The sequence below is a fragment of the Lissotriton vulgaris genome, chromosome 4_1, assembly GCF_964263255.1.
Source record: "Lissotriton vulgaris chromosome 4_1, aLisVul1.2, whole genome shotgun sequence".
In the NCBI taxonomy this organism is placed as follows: Eukaryota; Metazoa; Chordata; class Amphibia; order Caudata; family Salamandridae; genus Lissotriton; species Lissotriton vulgaris.
The window spans coordinates 65,763,519-65,784,286 of record NC_141691.1 but is presented as its reverse complement, the minus strand read 5'-3'; the positions used below and the strand labels follow the sequence as shown (position 1 = coordinate 65,784,286).

The following is a 20,768-nucleotide window of genomic DNA, read 5'->3' as shown; positions in this document are numbered from 1 at the left end:
AGGTCTGGTAGATGTACTCAGTGCAAGGAATTTGTAAGTCCAGGAACACTGCTTAACATACAGTAAGCAATGCATCATGGGAGTTGTAGTTTAATTTGAACATATTTAATCTGATATCAAAGAAACGCAGGCCCATTGTGGTTTTGTTGGTAGGCAGAAATAGAGTGTAAATAATGTCAGATATTGAAAACAAAAAACTTTATTTGTCTCAAGTTGCACAGCAAAAACACAAACTCATATGTGTCACTCTACATCCACAGCACAATCAAGGGAGTCATGGGATCACACATAGGGCGATGAAACACCATTCCATGTTGTCTCTGGTACAGAAGGAGGAAGTAGTGATGAGACTGTCTCTTCTCCAATTGTGCAGAGAAAGCGCAGACATGTGGCCCCTCTGCCTCCTTTGGAAGATGACCCTAACATTGAAGGGGGTACAAGAGACAGTAGCCTTGACACAGTGGTCCCTGTTGATAGCCAAGACCAACCCCAAACGCAGAGAAAGCCACGTACATATAGTTTGGATAGATCCAGGAGCAGCAGTGGTCATCCAGAAACACCCACAGTTTTTGCTGGTTTAGAGCAAGATATGCTTCATGTGCAGCGCCTGCAACATAAGGCCCTACGTTCAATTAAAATACAGCTTTCTAAATTGAACAATAATCAACAAAGCATGGGTGAGGGCATGAAGTGTATGGCAGCTTCAATAGACAGACTGTGTTTGACCCTTGAACGCACAGAGACATCTTGGAACAGGGTTGCTCACTGTGCACATGGCAGAATGTATGGGTATACTAAAGCCATTATCCGGCTATGTACAGTTACATGTTACTTCACTAGGCGCAGCATAAACATGCAGAGGGAGATGAGTGAATGCACTCAAAACATTGCCAAAGGCCTGGACAAGGTTACATCTGCTGTTGAGATTTTACAAACTGCAAACTCTGGTGCCAGCGCCCTAATGGCTTCAGCAGACAGCGAGGACACCACCAGCAGGAGTAGCAACAACCCCACTCCAACTTCTCAACTGACGCAGCACAGAAGTGGAAGACATGCTGGAACTACACCTGTGTTGGAGAGCATGGAATGTGAACATCGCCCTGCACCAAGCCGCCAGCGCAAAAAGTGAACATGTACATTGCAATAGTTTCTCCTTACTGCATTATCACATATAGCTTTCTTTCATATTCATGGTACATTGGCATGACTGTGCAGTAACATGTCATGTTTAAAAACAGTAGTAAGTTTTTTGTTTTGTGATTAAAAACATCACTTGCAAAAAAAGATATGTTGTGAGAGTACTTATCTTACCTAAAAGTAATTTCGTGTTATCTCAGACCGTCTTTGCCGGCCAGCCGCTGCTCTTACTCCTGCTGTTGCCCTTCTAGGTGGAGGTATGGCATCATCATCAGATGTGTCTGAGTCACTCACTTCAATGTCTGTGCCTTTTCTCTTAGCCATGTTATGTAGCATCGTGCAGCTAGTTACAATCTTACAACATGTTTCAGGACTGTACTGCAATGCACCTCCACTTTTGTGTATGCACCGGAAACGGCTTATTAAAATACCAAATGTGCGTTCAATGATGCTGCGCGTTGACCGGTGTGCCCTGATGTATCTTCTCTCACTTGCATTTGATGGATTCAAATATGGCGTTAGGATGAAGTCTCGCACTGCGTAGGCACTGTCACCTGCATGGAAGAAAAGTAAGAGTGACTGTGTGTTCCATTAAAAATGAACTAATGTATGGATGGATGGATGTATGAGGTTCATTTACCTAGCAGGTATCCCTCTCCAAACTGTCCAGCACTCAGACGTCTATGAATTCCATTATGTCGGAAAATGAAGGAGTTATGTGTGCTGCCTGGGTACTTTGCCACAATATCATTGATGATGTATTTAGCATTGCACACAATCTAGATGTTGAGGGAATGGTAGCTTTTCCTATTTCCAAACACATATTCTGTGGCTGATAGCGAAGTGATGGCAATATGGGTGCCATCAATGCATCCAATCACATGGGGAAAATGAGCAATTTGGTAAAAATCCAGTTTTTTTCATGCATGGCTTGTTGGGTATTTGAAAAGTAGATGTGATGTTGAAGCCTGTTCAGCATTCATCCACAAAGGCATGGAAAAAGCGTGAAAGAGCACTCTGGGTCACCCGCCAACCTCTGCAATGACGCTTTGAAAAGACCCTGAAGCCAAAAGGTGCAGTGAGCACAATACCTGCACATGGGTAGGAATTGATTGTGTCCTGCCTGTTGGATGCTCCAAAAAAGGTTTCAATTATTGTCCTACTATCAAGCTTCCCACCTCCTAGTCCTGAATGAATGGTGGTATGGAGACAGGGGCGACCCAGCGTATGCCCTCGAGAGATACTAGATGGACCCGGATACATTACACACTATTTTATACTCAGCAAGGTTGAGGAAGGGGCTGCCCAGGGTTACCCAGGTGGTCTTTCAGATCTGGCGACAGTCGCTACGTCGTATGGGATGGTGGGGGAGGCTGACGGAGGGGACCCCGCTCTGGCACAATGGGCGGCTGCCGGCGCTGGCGTCACTGTGGGGCTTCCGAGGCTGGGATTCTATAGGAATCTCCACATTAGGGAATTTCATCAAGGTCACGACACTTAAAACCTTTCAAGAACTTAGTGAAGAATATTGTATGCCCCGAACGCAGTTCTTTAAGTACTTACAATTCTGACACGCCCTTACACCCACACTGGAGGGATTAGACTCCTTGCCTGAGTTCAGCCCAATAGAGGCGAAGGTGTTCATGGGGGACCTAGAGGAAAAGAAAATATCCTGTATTTACCAAACGCTGGTCACACATTGCTCCTCCTGTCTACAGACTCTACAGGACTCCTGGGTGGGGGATGTGGGGGAGCTAGAGGAGGAGGATTGGCGAGAAGCCCTCGAGGCCCCTAGAGGGGCAGCCATTGCCATGCGCCTGCGCTTTATACAGTTCAAGTACCTACATAGGGCTTACTACACCAGGGAGAGACTGTGGCGGGCTGGTCTGATCGAGTCCCCAGTGTGCCTGAGATGTGGCCGTGAGGTGGGTTCTTTCCTACATACAGTGTGGAGCTGTGTTGGTTTGGCTTGATTTTGGACTGGGGTGTGGGATTGTCTATCGGAGGTGCTGGGCTGGGATCTCCCTCGTACCCCCAAATTAGGGCTACTTCACGTGCTTGAAGGAGTAGGTGGTAACATATACAAGAGACATTTACTTCTGTTGGGCCTTACAGTTGCAAAGAGGGATGTGGCTCAGGCGTGGAAGGACCCCCGGGCTGCCAAGGTGGTGGTATGGAAAAAAAGCCTTGATTTTTGCATGGGGTTGGAGCGGCCAATATTTGAAGCCAGGGGCTGCCCTTGGAAACATTACAAAATATGGAAACGATGGGCGGACTACAGGGGTCTATGGCTGGAATCCCCAGCACCGTTAAGAGACGCAGAGGGGCAGATGTGATGGTGACATGGGGGCGATATCATACACACTGTTATATATATGCAGTTTTTTCTACAGGAATGAACAGACATTGTGCAGGGGAGGGATGGGGGAGGGGGGAGGGAGAGGGAGAGGGGAGGGAGTGGGGCGGGGGGTCAGGGGTTAAGTCTTAAGAAGTTATATGGATCGCTGATTATGCTATGATGTACTTCTTGCAGCTCCTTCGGGGTACGGAGTGCTGTGTCTTATGTGCGATCTGTCAATAAAAAGAGTTGTTAAAAAAACTATTAATTAATGAGATCCAAAATAGTGTGTGGGTAAAGTCTGTATTTGTCATAGATGTCCTCTTCAGTCTGCTGGAACAGCGTGATGCGCAGTCTAAATATTATCTCCTGTCTCTGTCTCCTCTGTGCAAGGGCTTGGATACGCAGCCTCCTGGCTATCAGGTAAAGTCCAGCCATTTTCAAACTTTTCATTGCATTGTGGTTCCTTTTTATACTTTCAACCTGGTTACCACCTGCATGTAGTTGGTGTTAATTGCAATTTCTTAAAATGCAATTTTCATGAATTCACAATTTGCGAATTTTTCATACATCTCTTTGCGATTTCTTATTGTGCGATTTCTAGATTGCGAATTTCGCTAATAAAGAAATATGCAAAATAAGAAATCGCAAAATAAATCGCAGAAAAGCTGTTCTCGCAACTTAAGGAATCGCAAATATAGCGATTACGTAATTTGCGATGCGAATTCTTACAAACATACCATTTTCCTATTTCTTTGTCGCAAACGCTGTTTTTTGCGATTCCCAGCGTTTGCGACTAAAAAATTAGTTGATACATCTGCCCCTAAATCTTTAATAATGTTCCCCTCAAACTCCTATCTAAATTAACACAGGAGATTATGTTTATTTGCTATGTCCATACTTTCATCTACTTGTAGGCTATAATGCTGACTTTCACAAATTCTTTCAATCAACGTTCTTTTATGTTGTCTGACATTTTGTCACTTCACCTTTTTACAGTGTTTTTAGATAATACCACCAGATTTAAATCCTTTGCTTCTTTTTCCCCAACCATTGCCCTTACCTTGGCTTTAGCAGTAAATACTATTAGTTCTTAAACAACTGTATGAGTTTTCCAGTTTTTAGTATGAGCATGGACACTTCAAAAGAAACTTTAAGAGCATGTTCATGATCCTGAACATGTGAAACGTATTGATAAATATTCAGTATCGTATTTGTGACACTTTGTTTTCTTTTGACTTAAATCACTTTGTTTTGTGCATGATGGCCCATCGTTGACGTCTTCAGTGGCTTTCCGCTTAAGGTTAAGCCAGTGATCCATTTGACCTTTTGTTTCTTAGGATACCCACAAATGACAAGTCTATTGAATCACAAGATTCGGTAATGGAATCAAATATCAGTTATTCGGTGACGTACATAGACCTTCACTATCGTACCTACTGCAGATTGCCCTTGTCAGATGTTTCCAGACTACATATGCTCGGACTGTAGAGATGAAGCATTGGCTGGAAGAAGATTTTAACACTGTATCAGCACTGGTTTTGTCAAAAAGACAGAGGACGAGTGCAAATCACATGCATTGAGTTGACAATCGAATGAACACTGCTTCGGTTAAGTTAAACATAGCTCTTTCATTTGGCCTCCAGCATGGAAGCAGTCCATTGCTGATTGCACAGAGAGGTTCTTCCAATAGTATGGGAAAATATGAACAAGGTTGGAGTTAAGTGAGAGCACTTCAGAAAGTCATTTTGTCTGCTACACACTGGCCGCAAAAGTGTTGAGGTTGAGATTCAATTTAAACCAGAGTGTCACATAAGTTTCCTGTGTGGTTTGCTGACAGCCATGGGATGTGAACTAAGCAGCTGATGTGACATTTAGAAAAATCTCAAATAGTACAAAGATTCATGCATTGCATGGATAATAACACCATCACTATTCTGGCTATTACAATCACTGCCGAAAAAGCAAAACTTAACACAAAGACATACTCAAGCCCACAGAGAAAAACACCTTACTAAAATTTGACAGCTTTCATTCTAGGGCACTCAGGTAGAAATTACCCTACAGGCAATTCCTCCGACTCAGAAGATATTTGGTCAAGTGAAAGATTTTCACGCCCATACAATGGCTCAGTCTGATAAATTGGGGATTGAGATTACCCTGACAAAATCATAAAAACTTCCCTGAAACGAGCAAGCAACCAAAACAGAGATGCCTTGCTTGAATAACCATCCAGGACAGATGCGAGCACACCTCTCACTTGTGTCACAACTTATAGCACGATCTCTAATAAATTGACCAAAGTAATCAACAAATACTGGCACATCCTTCAAGCAGGAAAACTGAAATGGGGAAAATTCTTGTTTCATTTAAGAAAGCAAGAAGCCTAAAAGACTGCCCGGTGTCCACCCGCCATAATAAACACCCTGAGCACCCCACTATTACAGTGCTCAATGCCTGGGGCATGCCAAATGTGACAGGACATTATTCCTGCAGTAATTGCAGTGTATGTAATCTTGTGGAATAAAAAAACCTTTTTAGGGGTTCACTAATGCACCTGGTCCTTAAACCAACAAAGAAGAGATTGGCACAGAAGCTGTAATATCAAAAGAATGCATTTATTAACCTCACATGAGGGAGACTGCATCAATACGGTACCCTCAGGCCTCTGTATGAGGCAGTCCAATGAGTACAGAAACCAAGGGCCTTTTATGGCCAGTTTATTGCTGAGTTAGCATGTAGACTCAAAAAGAGGCAGTACAAGTGTGCACACAAATACATATAAGGATACAAAAGAATCGCTTAGTCAACAGAGTGGGAGGAGTTACAGTATTGCTGACATTAGTTAAAATAGCCTGACAGTTATTCTAAGAGCAGGTGCATTCTGGCAGCTACAGGTCTTTCTGAGCATGTGCAAGGCTCTTCTCAGTGCTGAAAGAGTTAACTGTAACCCATGACAAGCAGAATACAAGGGCAGGCAATAGTGAAGTGGGAGAAAGCACATTGCGAGCACATGGCTAACTAAAATGGCTGACAAAAACAAAATGTCTTCAGCTGATGCTAACAGCCATTTCAGCTAGTTTTCACAATCTGACAACCACCACAAAGACTTTGAATTTGAAACCAAGAAAGACCTGGAACTTAAGAAACCACACCAATTGTAATTCTGTCAATTTTATATATAGGATCACCTGCCCATGTGATCTATGCTACATTGGCACGACCAGTAGAAAGATCAAGGTGAGAATCTGCGAACATCGCAGTAACATAAGATGCAAACGAAACACAACAAGAATGACCGACCATTTCCTACAAGTAGGTCATACAACCAATGACCTAAACTGGGTTGTTATCAAACAAATGGAACAAAACCAAGAAAACCTACAGAGCTGCTTCTTTGAAAAAGAACAAAGATGGATTAAACGATAATATTCCATGGCTGGTTTACTCATTCACACAGCTGCTGCAGCCACGGTCTATCCTTGAGCATCTCACATGAGACACCAGATGACTGATGATACGGCCATATCTAAATGGGTCATTTTGAGTAAGCCTCTTTTCCATCATAAGGCCACCCTCAATTTCTCAGAATGTATCCAAGCAAACAAATTGAGTAAGATCTTTACCACATGCACACACATGCATAATGATATAGTGATAACCAGTGGTTGAAATGGAAAAATAGAAGCGCAGGTACTCTGTACCAGAGTATGAACAAAATCAAGTGAAACCACTTGATGTATTGTTTACTATTTTTGAGTTAGTATTGTTGTTTAATACAAAAGAAGATTGTTTTATTTTGCGTATGTAAAGATTGATAAAACTTGCTCGCTACCAGAGGGTGGATAGGGAACTGTGTACTAAGGCCATGTGGTTTTACTTGATTTTGTTCATAGTTTGTTCTAACACACAGGGACAGTGTGTATGCCTATGTTGCACGCTTTGATAATAAGATTACAAAATAGATACGTTCATATAACAAGGTGTGCCCCACCTCCGATCAATATAATAACTCTGTACCAGAGTACCAGCTTGTTTCTGAGACGTGGCGGTACTCTCCAATTAAAAGTATGACGTCACTCTTGAAAAAGTGCAGGTACTCTCCCTCTCAAAATGAAAAAGTGCCCGTACTCCGTACTGGACAGTACCGGCCCAACTAAAGCACTGGTGATAACACTCTGAGCGTTTTTTCAGAATTTCAAGAAAGCAATAAAACTGTTCTAGATTATCACCACAGGCATATCTATTTACATCATAACAATGTAGTTACAATACTCCAGCATTCCACTTGTTACGTGCGCCAAACACATTCTACAGTAGAAAGACAGAGGAAGATTTATGCATGCACGACATATGACTCCAACCCATACGATAGGGAAGGAGTTAACTCGCAGGAGGCCGGTGCGGTTGGACCAATAGGGAAATTTAATGGATTCCTACGTCATCACGCGACCGTGCACTCATGACGCCCTGACTCACCTCTGTGCACGGTTCTCTACAATGCCGACTAATTAGTCAGCAGATGCCCACACCGGAGCATCTCCAGGACCTTGTGTCAGGGCTGCAATAGGTAATCGACAGGGGCAGTGGACCTTGAAGTAGTAAGTGGGACCTGGGGGCAGGCCTTGACACCACTCGATTGACTAGAAGCGGGATCACTTACCTATGAAGGGTATATCTTTCTTTCTTTCCCAGAGTGTGAGACCAGGCACCGCCCCCACCGCCGGGATCCATGTCACATAAAATTATAGCAACTTAAGTAAGTTATCTACTTCCTCAAAGACATATAAGTTATGTTTCTTCCAAAGGAGTCGGGTGCATTCACCAAATAGGACGTTTCACAGTTCTGATAAGTTACACTAAACAACCCCTCACGGTTCTCTGCCTGGAAAGGGCCCCCCACAGACGTATAAGTGATCACATGTTGCTAATATCTACAGGGGAGCTCACGGCTTGGAATTGAGCAATGACCACCAGGATGCCTGTTGCCGATAGTTCTGATTACATGCTCAAATTATGGTTTATCACACACACATTTGCAGTACATGTGCTAACAGAAACTCATGTATGGAATTGAGTGAGTCACGTGCATGCTCACTGATTGTTAGGCGTTAAACAAACCTGAATGCACGGACCAAAATAGTAACACCTGTGGCATGCAAGGCGGAATGTTTCATGCTTGCAACCACTTGAGGTGTATGTGACACTGCATGGGTGCACTATACCTAGTACTGCACTTCCAATAACTGTGTTTTGTGACTACCAATCATCTTGTCGCATCTTACCCTTACAGGTACAGCGTTATGGGTGAAAACTGTAAGTCATTGTTTCATCACAGAAACAGAGATAATATCTCAGCTCTGTTGCACACCTTAGCGTGTGTGCACTCACAATCATTTCATTTTTCCTTTTGTGAAGTGGGATGATGCTCCTCTGCCTTAGCAGAGAAGTCGCCACTGATGGCCCTCCTCCCGGAGATGCGTCACTTTGCAAAAAAAATATATATCACTGCGTCAGTTTTACAGAGGATTTCCGGTGGGAATACCTACCTTCCATATATTAAAACTAACCTGACACAGCCGATTCAGGAAAAAAAACTACGCAGGCCATCAAAAAGTGACACATCTGCCTAGACGCATCACCGTTTAAATATGGAGCAATGACAGGGCCGCTGCTGCGTCAAAATAAAACTGACGCAGGGGCGGCACAAGCTCTTTGTAAAAATGCCCCTTAGATTTTTCAAATTGATGTAAAGAGACTCCATTCAATTTTTCACTTTACTTCCTACCATCACATGCATAGGCACCAAGACGCAAGGAAAGATAGAGTACCACTTGGGGCAGTTACACATGACAGAACTTCCACAAGCCAAATTGCAATTTACCACGAGGGCAGGACTGGAGAATCAAAAGCAGCCATGCAAAAAAGCTTACATTTGTGAGAAAGGTGAGTTAAAACTGTCTCCAAGATCCCCCATCTAGCCAGGAGAATTTTAATAATGGGTTCCTGGGACAGGATTAAAAGTGACCAGCGGATGTGAGGGAGATATGATTGATCACGCACATCCTGAGAGAGGTCTACATGTTTCAGCCAATTGGATTGTATTAGAAAGGCTTTCTTCAGGACTAACAGTGAAGCACCAGAAATAATGGGTAGTTCCATGGAGGTGTGAGCGCAGATGTATGTCGTTACAACGCATACTTTTACAAAACATACCTTTACAATGCTTTTTTTACACCGCAACATCCATTACAACGCATTCCATTACAACGCATGCCATTACAACAAATTCTTTGAAACTACCTTTCATTCTCTATTCCCTTCTTTCCTATTCTCCCTCTCTGATCACATTCTTTTTACCTTCCCTCTTCCTTGCTTTTTCTCTCACTCCAAGCCTCCTCGTGCCTGCTGTAACACTGAGGAGCTTGAGAAAGTGACTGAAGCACCAGGAGTGTCCTGTACTTTCAAGACTGCCCTCCAGCCTACTGGGGAAATGTCAGGTGGAATAAAAGGCCCTGTTCACCATTTTCAGAACCATTTTCCGAACCAAGCACTACCCAGTGGTGTAGCTGCAGCATGCTACATGTACACTAAAGCACCTGAGTAGCATAGCAGAGATACGAAACGCTATATAATTACAATTACAATTCCATTACAAAACGTAAACATTATTTGCAATGAGAAGCCTTTCCTGCTTTCTGGAGGAAACCACAAAAAAAAACCTGATATACAGAGGCTTGTTTTGTCCACTCATCACTAAAAGGTCACCGGATGGAGGTTTCTCACAGTCACGGTCAACGTGTGTGCATCTCACACCAGAGTAACTGATGGAAGTGAGAGGCTCTTTAACATGAGGCCATGTTTGATATGCGCCCCAGACCCCAAACGAGTAGTATTTTTCTGATATTTTTATTTATTTATGTGGCTATTCATTCATGCATCTAGTTTGCATATTTATGTAGCAGCACACAAAGCCAATGCGTTTGAAATTAAATGGGTGCATTAAATATTAAAATGGTAATTATATGGGAGGAGCTGCGCTACGATCCAAGATGGCCGCATAAGCTCCCGGCTCCGCCGACCTCCACCGGCAGCTCGTATATCCTGCCCTTCATCCTTCAAGCACGCCGGACTCCCACACGTATGAAGTGCTCCTGACTCCTGCGGTGCAAACCCGGACCCTCCAACTTACCGGGTGACAAAGTTACGTCGAATTTACTTCTCGGCCTATTCCAGAGCTTCCGCCGGGACCTCGATTTCTGGCCCATCCGGGTTGGATGTGATCAACATCGGCTGTGGGACCAGGGTTGCTTCCGGTCTCCCGACCTCGGTCCAATCCTTCTAATTCCAGTTGGCAACTGAGCAATCGGCTTTATTCAAGGACACGGCACAGTGACGCATGTGATATCGGTGACCACGGTCGGGGGTCCTATGCCCGGTGACCCCCTGGGGAGCCCGGGTTGTCGGGCTGGCCCCCGCGAGTGGCGAAATACCGACCCTGCCTGTTGTGTGAGCGCTCGCTGTTGTCATCAGCACCGTGTGTGCCTGGTTCCTGGACGGTGTTTCAGGGATCCAAATCCTGCCTCGTCTCATGCCGGAGGAGATGGGGGAGACTGACGGTACATCATCGCTGAGGTCCGTAATGGCCGCCATTGGGGCGCTCCGCTCTCACTTTGCCGTCCTGTGCCAACGGCTGTCTGTAAAGCTGGATAACGCACACTTGGAACCAGAAGCGGATAATCCGACAAGTTGTCAGCATGCCTTGGACCCCGTGGATTATTCTCCGCACCATTTAAAGACCCCCGGACAGAAGCCTGTTTTAGCCTATTTTGATGACTCTGGCCTTATGGAGGGTGCACCTGTGATCGTCGTTGGCTTTCCCTGCTCCATTCCTGTTCGACGGAACATTGTTGCTAAAGGTTTTTACCGCCAAGGACAGTTCTTCAGTGACTTTCGGAGAGGTTTGTCTTCCTTCTTCATCCTCTATTGTCGAATTTTCGGAGGCTGCCATTTTGTCTCCTCTCCTCGATCCGTCGCCATTGTTTTGAACTGTCTTGGACGCTTCGTTTTCTTCGTGATTGCTGTGGCTTGGACGACATGGGCTTTCGTGAAGAACCGAACTGGTCAGGGTTGACTTTGACATTCGGGGTTAGCTTTTCTATCTGTTTTATGCCGGATATGCACCGTGTATACTACTGGGAGACGGGAGGTTTTTATTGGAGTTCTCCCCATGTACGTGTTCAATACTTGCTTTAATAGTCGACATGGAATTTGGGGAGGCTGCTGCTGGTGGGGTGTAATGAGGACCGGGAGTGTGTCTATTGCTCTCCTCCTCCGCTTTCTTTCCTTTCTTTAGGGCAGTTCCGGGGCGACAGGCACGCTGTTAGTGGGGTTGGTCGTAGCCATTACAGGGGTGCAGGGTGGTGGGTGTTGGGGGGGGGGGTTATTATTTTAGTTTGTTTTGTTCTATGGTCTCTTTCTTTTCTCTTTCTCTTAGGTGGGGCTCCCCTTCCTCTTCAGTAGGTTGGCTGTCTCTCTCTATCTCACTTCTTTCTCTATTTGGCGTCTATACTTGCCTATGCCTTACTATCTCCGGAGGGTGGGTTTTCGGGATGATGCTCTAGCTGAATCGCTCGCTATTATACTGAATTTTGCTCCTTGTCTGCCTTAGCGGGCGTAGTATGTTTAAGGCTGTAATGTTCATCACCTGGTTCTGATTACACTGCGGGGTGCGTCCCCCCCCATCTCTTCTTAATTCTATTCTATGGTGTGACGCCATCGATAGTGCAGCCACTACTGCTACTTCATAACCAAAAAAATGAAACCTTTGATATCCTTCGCTTCATGGCACATGCAATCATAAGCTATGCTTGTCTCGTTGATATTACGCGGTCGTATACATTTGCATGCCACCTGAATCTATATCCTGAGTTTGCGGCCGGCCCCTGTGGTTGTAGGCCTGCGCTTGTAATGCTTTGATGATTCAATAAAGGTTTTTTAAAAAAAAGGTAATTATTCTAAAGGTAAGAAAAATGCTGACAGAGTAAGACAAGCAAGGATAAAAGAGATATCAGAGATGAAGCATCCAGATGGAAGTCCATGATGGCAAAGAAACCCAGCTATGAAGAACAGTTGAATACAAATGCCGTTATCTAATCTTGAAGTTTGGGGCTCCATTATCTTTTGTGGTGTTACCTTCAAACAATCATGTTTAAATATTATACCATTTGATGTCGATGAGGAGGTGATGTTAATTGGTGATGAGCTCAGTATAGCTTTAATGTCTACTTTACAGTTAATATTGACTCCTGGTTTCTGATATAGATGCAAGTGGACAGGGGCATCAGAATGCTCTGGGGCGGGGCACAAACACATGGGGAGACCAGCCCTGCAGTGCGGGCGCCACTCGAACGACAGGGAATAAAATAAGGCTGATCAACCTTCAGCTTGCGCCCAAGGCTGAATGATGATTGGCCTGATTTTATTTTAGTCCCGCTGCCCCTGTGCTGTCATTCACAGCTCTTGTGTGCTGTGATGGCGCAATGGCGCTTCCTATGAGAGCAGGTGCTCAAGACCTGCAGACCCCCTGGGAATGTGTCACCGACCCCTGGGGTCTGAGGACGACAGGTTGAGAATCACTTTCGCAAAGTACAGAGGCGATTGGGGTGGCCGAGACTAGAGTAGTATAGAGTGGAGTGGCGAAGAGTGCAATAGCATAGAGTAGAGTGGAACACGGTAGAGTACAGAGGCGTAGAGTGCAGTGGTGTAGAGTGGAGTGGTGCAGAGTGCACTGGCGTGGAGTGATGTAAAGTGCAGTGGTGCAAAGTAGAGTGCAGTGGTGTGGAGTGATACAGAGTAAAGAGGAGTGGCATACAGTGGAGTATTTACTGCCATTACAGACAAGACATTTTCAATTGAAATGACCATTACATTTGCACAGACATACAGCTTTACTAATCAAACTACAAAGTGCACTGACAAGAATGTGTGGAAATTACATCACCTAGTGGAATACTTTGTTTTGACCATATTAAAGTATTTATTTCCAACACACTTCAGAAATAACAAAAAAATGTGCTTGGTTTATGTTACTAATTCTGGTACATTCTGAAATACTTACACAGTTCATTTAAATGTTGTCATGTGCTAGAAAAAACATCATTTCCAACCCCCAGTATCACGCAAGTTTGTCACATAAATCCTCTCACTTTGAAGTCAGAGAAGGAAAAGTAAACACCGATCTCCCTCAGAAGACAGTGCCTGACATTTGACCTCGGTCTTTGAATGCACAGCAAATGTGACAAGATAAGAACAATATTTACAGCCTGTTTAAAGAAAGGGAGCACATAGAAGGATACTGAAAATAAGAATGCATTCCTAGGTCAACTTTCTGAATGTCCCCAAGATGTCTTTAGCAAACCAGACAGGGCTGCGACCTAAAAAACAGACCTCAGACCGGTGGCAGTAATACATTTAGAAAGAGAACTGAGGTCATTTAGGTGAGGGGAAAATATTGAAGAAACACAGCTTTTTCAAGAATAACAATTGATCTACTAAGCCAAGACATATGGTAATGAGCTAGAGGTTAATTTCTTATCACAGACTGAGCCATTTGACAACAATGTGTAAAAGCACTTACTGGTGAGGCTTGGACGGTAGTGAATGGAGTAGGTTGTGTAACTCCATGCTGCCACCCTGACGACTAAGCATCATCATACAGAAAAATAATGCTTCACACTTGTAACTGCCAGAACTAAATTGATAACAAAGCCTAGCTAATTGGGGGGACAAACTCATATGAGTAATTTGTAGAACTGAGATGAAGCACGAAGAGAAACAGTGATGTGCCCAAACCATGACGCATATCCGAGATGGCACAGCCGAGACCAGCGCGGATATGAACTTAGAGACTTGATTCTTTCCAGAGCAAACACACTTAGTTGCCTAGCGGCAATGAAAGACAAGGGTGATAGAGGATGTTAAATGGGAGCAGAAGCAAGACAATGCCCTGTACGGGACTGACCTACAGATGAAAGAAACAGCCACACTGCATAGGGTAACCTGAAAACTACTGAGAAGCTCAGATTAGAAGGTCCGAAGTCAAATAACATTACACTCATGCTGCTTTGTCTGGAATAAACAACAGTTAAAAGCAGAGAACACATCAGAAATGAAATATCTGGGGGAGGAGCCAAGCAGGCATTCGAAATGGCCGCATAGTCGCTCGGCTCCGTGAGCCCTATCGCCCCACACGTCTATCCTGACGTCTATCCTGAGCCACGAAGGCATACTTTAATAGGAGAAAGAAAACGAGCACCTACCGTTTGCTCCCTAAGCTCCTGCGTGCAGCAGATCCTGAGAACCGTCCCCGACGGCTCCCCGGCCCACGCGGCGATGAGACCGGGGCGTTGACTCGGCAGGGCCTCCGGCCGAAGCTGCAGCATCGGCGGCCGTTGATGGCGGTGGGGGGCCTGTCAGTGGGTACCGTTGACATGAAGGACCGCTGCTAGCGGTGAAGACCCGGTCCGCTGGGCGGTGACCCTTGAGGGGCAGTGTGGTGGCACAGGATCGGAGGGGGCGCATGCCTCCTGCCCCCTCCCCAAACTTTGTTGCCCGGGTATAGCCAAGGACTGCCCCTGACATAGGCAGGCGACTCCCGGGGCCCGGCAGGGATTTTAGCCTTTTGGTGGCTCTCCTTTCAGGAGCCTGCCTCACAGCTTTTTGCCCCGGGGACGCATCCCGTGGCGCCCTCGAGGTGAGGCCTGGTCCCTGACAGTGGTGAAGAGGGACGGGGCCGACTGCATTAAGATGGCGGCTGGTGCTCTCCTCTACGGCCCGCGTCCACGTCAGGTGGCTGTTGCACGGATGGGGCCGGGATGCTCGCAACATACGCAGGAGTTTACATCCTGGGACGTGTTGGCTGCCCTAACAGTTTTGCACGAGACCATGATTTGCCATGCCTGGGACCTGGGTGAAAGAATGGACGCCATTGCTGTCTCGCCGTCTCTAACGGCCACGGTCCGATTCCAGGGGGCTGCCGATGAACTTGCTGCTGAGTCCATGGAGGAAGTTCCAGCTCCGCAGAGGCACCGGGAGCCGCTCGAGGTTCGGGCTCCTGTGCCCGCGCGGACCGACTTGATTGCTCGTATGGATGTCTCCTTGGGACACATGTCCAACTGGCGGCTGAGGATGGAACGCTGTTTTCCCTCTTGGACTGGCCTGGTTATGTCGCAGCGGTGGCCAAACTGTGTGACTCTCCTCTCCTGGATGGTGTTATTATCTGTGAGCTTTTGGAAGTTCCCAAGACCGGAGTTGATATTGTCTGATCTTTGCTGTCGGTACTTAGATGGACTTGGATTGTTGTGCTTTTCTGGGTCTGCGCCTCACCCGACCCACCCATATTGTTTGGACCCTCAGGACTGTGCTTTAAATTGATTAATGAGTGGACTTCTGGCGGTACCGCTACCAGACAGGGTCAGGGATGAGGTGGTTCATGGTCTATTGGCTTTATTGTTGATAGACGGTGCAGTGGGTATGTTCGATCGATATTTCATCGCTATTGTGCTTGGGATTTGTTATTCTTCATTACAGTATTACTTCCTTTCTGGGATTTCCGAGGTGTAGGGGCGAAGGGCGGGGCCGGCGGCACGATGAGGGCCCTCCTCCGCTTATTTTCTTTTCCTCTTTTCTCTATCTTTCTATATTTCGGGTCTCTATTAGGGCGACAGGCACGCTGCTGGGGGGGTAGGCCATGGCCTTCTGCGGGTGTGCAGGGTGGGGGGTTACGGGATGGGTGGTTGAGAGATATTTGTTTCTATGGCCCTTTAGTCTTTCTTCTTTTTTTAGTGTCGTCTTCGCTCATGCTCTTTGCGGTATGTTTGGTGATGAGGGGCGGGAGGTAGACTTGCTACACGCTGGGGTTGCGCCTGCATTTCTTCTGCTTTGTATATCTTACCCCCCGATATTTCCTTCGTATTAACACTGTTTGTAGATATCCTGATTTGCACACTATTGCGGGACTGTGTACGACTGTGCGACACCTCTTCCTTAGTTTCTTATTTGAAAATGAACCTCTTAAATCCTGATTTCAATCTGTTGTGTCTGATTACAAGTTATGCACCATTATTTTATGACCCCGGGTTTCGAACTGCTACAACTATACATATTGCTTGCAGTATTCTCGTTCTGTTTAGCGGCCGGCCGGGATGGTTGTAGGCCCATACTTGTAACTGCATGTACTACAAATAAAGGTTCAAAAAAAAAAAAATAATAATAATAATTAAATATGTGTATACAAAGGCACTCCCAAACCCCATGAAAAACAAACACTTAGTTCACCCAAGTTCTTTAGGAGTAGCCATAAGAGCTGGCACAGCAGAATAACTTTATGTATGTTTTCGGACATCAGAAGATAATTGGATAGATGAGATAGGTTGCCTAGCAAGCGCTGCGAGGACCCAGGGCGGTTATGCGCTATACAAATGCAATTTTTCATTTCATTTCATTTCAGCTGTAAATATCCTCTTTAGACCAAATCTCATGTACAAATGTTCAAGTAATGTCAACTTATTTACATAGAGACAGTGGCAGGAAAGGCGAGCTGTGGCTGTGACAAAATGGCAGACACTATCCTTTAAATGCTGATGCAGGACCTTACCACAATAAATACTGTCAAAGACTCGATACATGATGATACAAAATCAAAGCAAAGTGAAGTTCATTGACTGATCTGAGTTCCTTTCAAACACAAATGGAAACCACTGAGAGGAGTATGGCAGCGCTGGAAGACCCAACAACAACACTCGGGCGTAGGCCTGACTGGGAACATGACATCTGACAAATGAAAAGATCAATGGTGGAGCTGGAAGACAATAGTAGAAGGAATAATGTTGGTTTTTTGGAGGTTCTAGAAGGTGCAGAAGCAGCGGACATAGAGAGATTCCTCACAAAGTTTTTTTCCAGACCCTACAGGTATCACCTTCTCTCCCCTCCTCGAATTTCAAGTGCTCATTAGATTCATGCTCGGACTGATAATAACAGGAGTACAACACGTCCTCTTACTGCATGCTTTCAATGCCACAAGCAGGTCAGACAACTTATAGCAGTGGCAAAACAACACAAAGGTCCTTTCCAGCACAGGGATTAAAAAAGTAATTGCTGCTGACTTTTCACAAGAACAACAGTTAGAACACTGACTAGAAGGAAGAAGTTCCTGGTGCAATGCCCCACACTTCGGAAACTAGACATTCAATATGGCCTCCTTGAACACAATTTTACAAACAGAAGGACCAAGAACAATTCCTTGAAACATTAGATGCAAGAGGCATGGACAATCAGAGCCACCTAATGCTTCACACACCCCGCTGAGACTGGAACTTCACAGTCACCGACCACCAAAGATGACCATGGAGACTCTGCACTGGAACATGAAACACTGGGTCTATGTCTATGTTTAGGGCCCAGATATGGCCCCGAGCTCACTGTTTCACTTGAACCAAGCTGTACCTGGCTGATGAGCCCATAACTAGAGCGAAGCTGCTCCTAGGTTGCTTGTGTTCTGGTTCAGAGAGGATCTGGCTTAGCAATTCGGGCTGGACTGTTCCCATGAGGAGGAAGGTCTAGATGGATTTGTATATGGCTGGGTCCCAACGGAGGTGACACGGGGAGCAAAAGAATGATGGGTTGGGATGCTACCCCGAGCTATTGCCAGTGATTAGACTTATTGCAAGCAACCTCCGATCACCTTTTGTGTGTTTCATTTACTGCCCTAAGTGGCAAGGGTATGCCCAGATGTGGGTCATGTGCTCACTGTAACTGGAGCCAAGATGTACCTGGCTGATGAGCCAATAACTACGGCAAAAACGATCCTGGGCTGCTTGTGTTCTGTTACAGGGAGGACCTGGCATAGCAGTTTCAGCTGGACTCCATGAGAAGCAGGGTCAAGACTGATTTGCATATGTCTGGATTCATACTGCGATGGGATGGTGAGCAAAAGAATGACGATTAGGATGCTACCCAGTGTGATTACCAGTGGTTAGCAACTTACAAGCATTCCTCCCATCACCTTTTGTGTGTTTCATTTATAATATAGCTCTTCATCTTTCACAACTAGTCTAATTGGTTTCAGTGGGTGACACTGTTTGCCCGTTCTAAATTTTCATAGAGAAGGCCTTATTAAAATCCCAATCTTGGGTAAGTATGTTATACAATGATAAACCCCGTTGAGCTACAAGTTGTCCCCGTACGATAAAGAAAATGTGGTAGATCTGGAGGGGAGCACATAACTTGATGGGATTGAAGGGCCAAATGCATTGGAATGCATCACTGATTGATTGGCCGATATGGGATAGGGATAGGGCAGGAATTAGAACAGATGGGGAACTCTATTGTTTTGATGGCTCTCTCTCTTTCTTTCAAATTGTTTTATATAATATAGACCATGACGTTCCACGCTTGCAATAGAGGTGATCTAACTAATTACAAGGCGATGGACGGCTACAGCCCTTATAGCGGCCATAACATATATTCTTAGACATTGTCGTGAATCCATCAGGCTCATATCAGGAATAAACCATTTAATTTCTTAGATTACCCACATATGAAAGGTGTAACTACAAGCTCTGAGATCACCTAAATGTCACCTAAATGTCTTTGAAAAGATTTGGGGCCCTTTTCCCCATCTTACTGACACCAAAAATAACACCTCATGATTGGGACTAAGGGCCATAAGGGTACAAAGTGAATTTTCGGGCCGTTTGTGAATGAAAAACGGCTTTTATTTTTACATGTAGCAAGCCTATTTGCGATTTGGTAACATTTTTCCAAATTGCAAATAGGGTGTGTTCAGGGCGTCCCTTTCATAATACCGACTTGCAATGGTATGTGTGAATGTTTTGCAACCGAAATGCGGTCGCAAAACATTCGCATTTTACCACCAACTCCAAGTTGGGGGTAACTGATTCGCAAATGGGAAGGGGTCCCTAAGGGACCCCTTCCCCTCTGTGAATATTGGTGAAATACGTTTTTTAAGAGCAGGCATGGACCACTGCCTACTCTTGGAAAATGAAAAGAAAACTTTCCATTTTATTTTTGAAACGCAACCATTTCCCTGCATTAAAAAAAAACTGCTTTATTGAAAAGCACCAGAGCAAATCACAGACACTGTCGTTTTCTGACCCCAGCAAGCCACCATCCCTGTGATTCTAGCAATTCCCAATGGTTTGCAAAGCGAGACCTACCTCATGAATATTTATGAGGTGGGCCTATTTTTTACCCACTGGGATTCACAAACAGTGAAAAACACATTAGTACATCTCTGTTTGCGATAACCTAATAGTGAGTGAAAAAAATTGGTAACCGCAAAGCCAATCCTATGTACATCTGGCCCTCAGAGCCTTTTGCTTACAATAATGGAAAAGGATACAGACTTCTAAGACTCTGGATCGAGGCTGTAAACTGAAGGCCATTAAGAATAGAAATTGTACCGGTCAACGACCATTCCCCAGACCGCGTGTTACTTTATAATAATTAACATTGTTACATACAGTCACCATGAAAGAGAATATAGTCCTATTACATGGTCTCACTGTTATTGCTGTATTGAAATACTCAGACATGTTTATATGTGTTGAGAGAATGTATTCGAAAAACCCTGGGTGTTTTATCATACTTTCAGATTATCTATTTCCTTACCTTTGCGCTCTTTCTTTTTATTTTCTTTTACAATATAATTTTAAATTATAATATTGCATAAGCATAAACAGATGTATAATATACATGTCAGTTAGAGTAGTATTCACTAAATATTTATTTTGAACTGTAGCACAATGTGGAGTTTTATATTATAGCACTTGACTTTATGGGGCTGTTTACGATGAGAGTCAGAAAGAGGCTTTCCAACACTCATCGTCGGTTTCACTTCCGTCCACCAAATTACAATATAGGTGGTCAGAATTGAAACCGGCCTGTCATTCCGGCTGGATTCCGACAGGCTCAGTCATAGAATGGCCCGTAATTCCAATGGACGGTGATCCGCCAATGGGATTACGATGTTTGGTTTCCAACAGGCTTTGCATGACGGGCTTTCCGTCATGGGAAGCCTGTCGAAAAGTGAGTTTAGGGGCCCTCAGCAGGGCCCTCTTGTCCTTGTTGCTCCCGGTTGAACCCTGCACAGCGTGGCAGACACCTCAAGGGGCCTGCCAAGCGGTGCAGGGATAAACACAATCTCCCATTTCCCTTTGAGAGCTTGTGCTACGGCCGGTTTACAACCGTAGCACTAGCTCCCACAGGGAAA

The 20,768-nt window shown here is 45.0% G+C and overlaps 1 long non-coding RNA gene across 2 annotated transcripts in view; it reads right to left on the bottom strand.

Moving 5' to 3' along the window:
- Window positions 1–340: 340 nt before the first annotated feature.
- The window catches only part of LOC147718380 (uncharacterized), a 212,504-nt gene continuing 192,076 nt past the window's right edge, over window positions 341–20,768 (bottom strand). The window contains exons 1-3 of one of the 2 annotated variants that reach the window (XR_015309973.1): window positions 2,701–2,789; window positions 1,312–1,691; window positions 341–607 (exon numbers count right to left, since the gene is read on the bottom strand). This is a non-coding gene — a long non-coding RNA (uncharacterized LOC147718380). Of the gene's footprint in view, window positions 608–1,311; window positions 1,692–2,700; window positions 2,790–20,768 lie in introns of those variants that run through there. The other variant, XR_015309972.1, reaches the window with a different exon arrangement.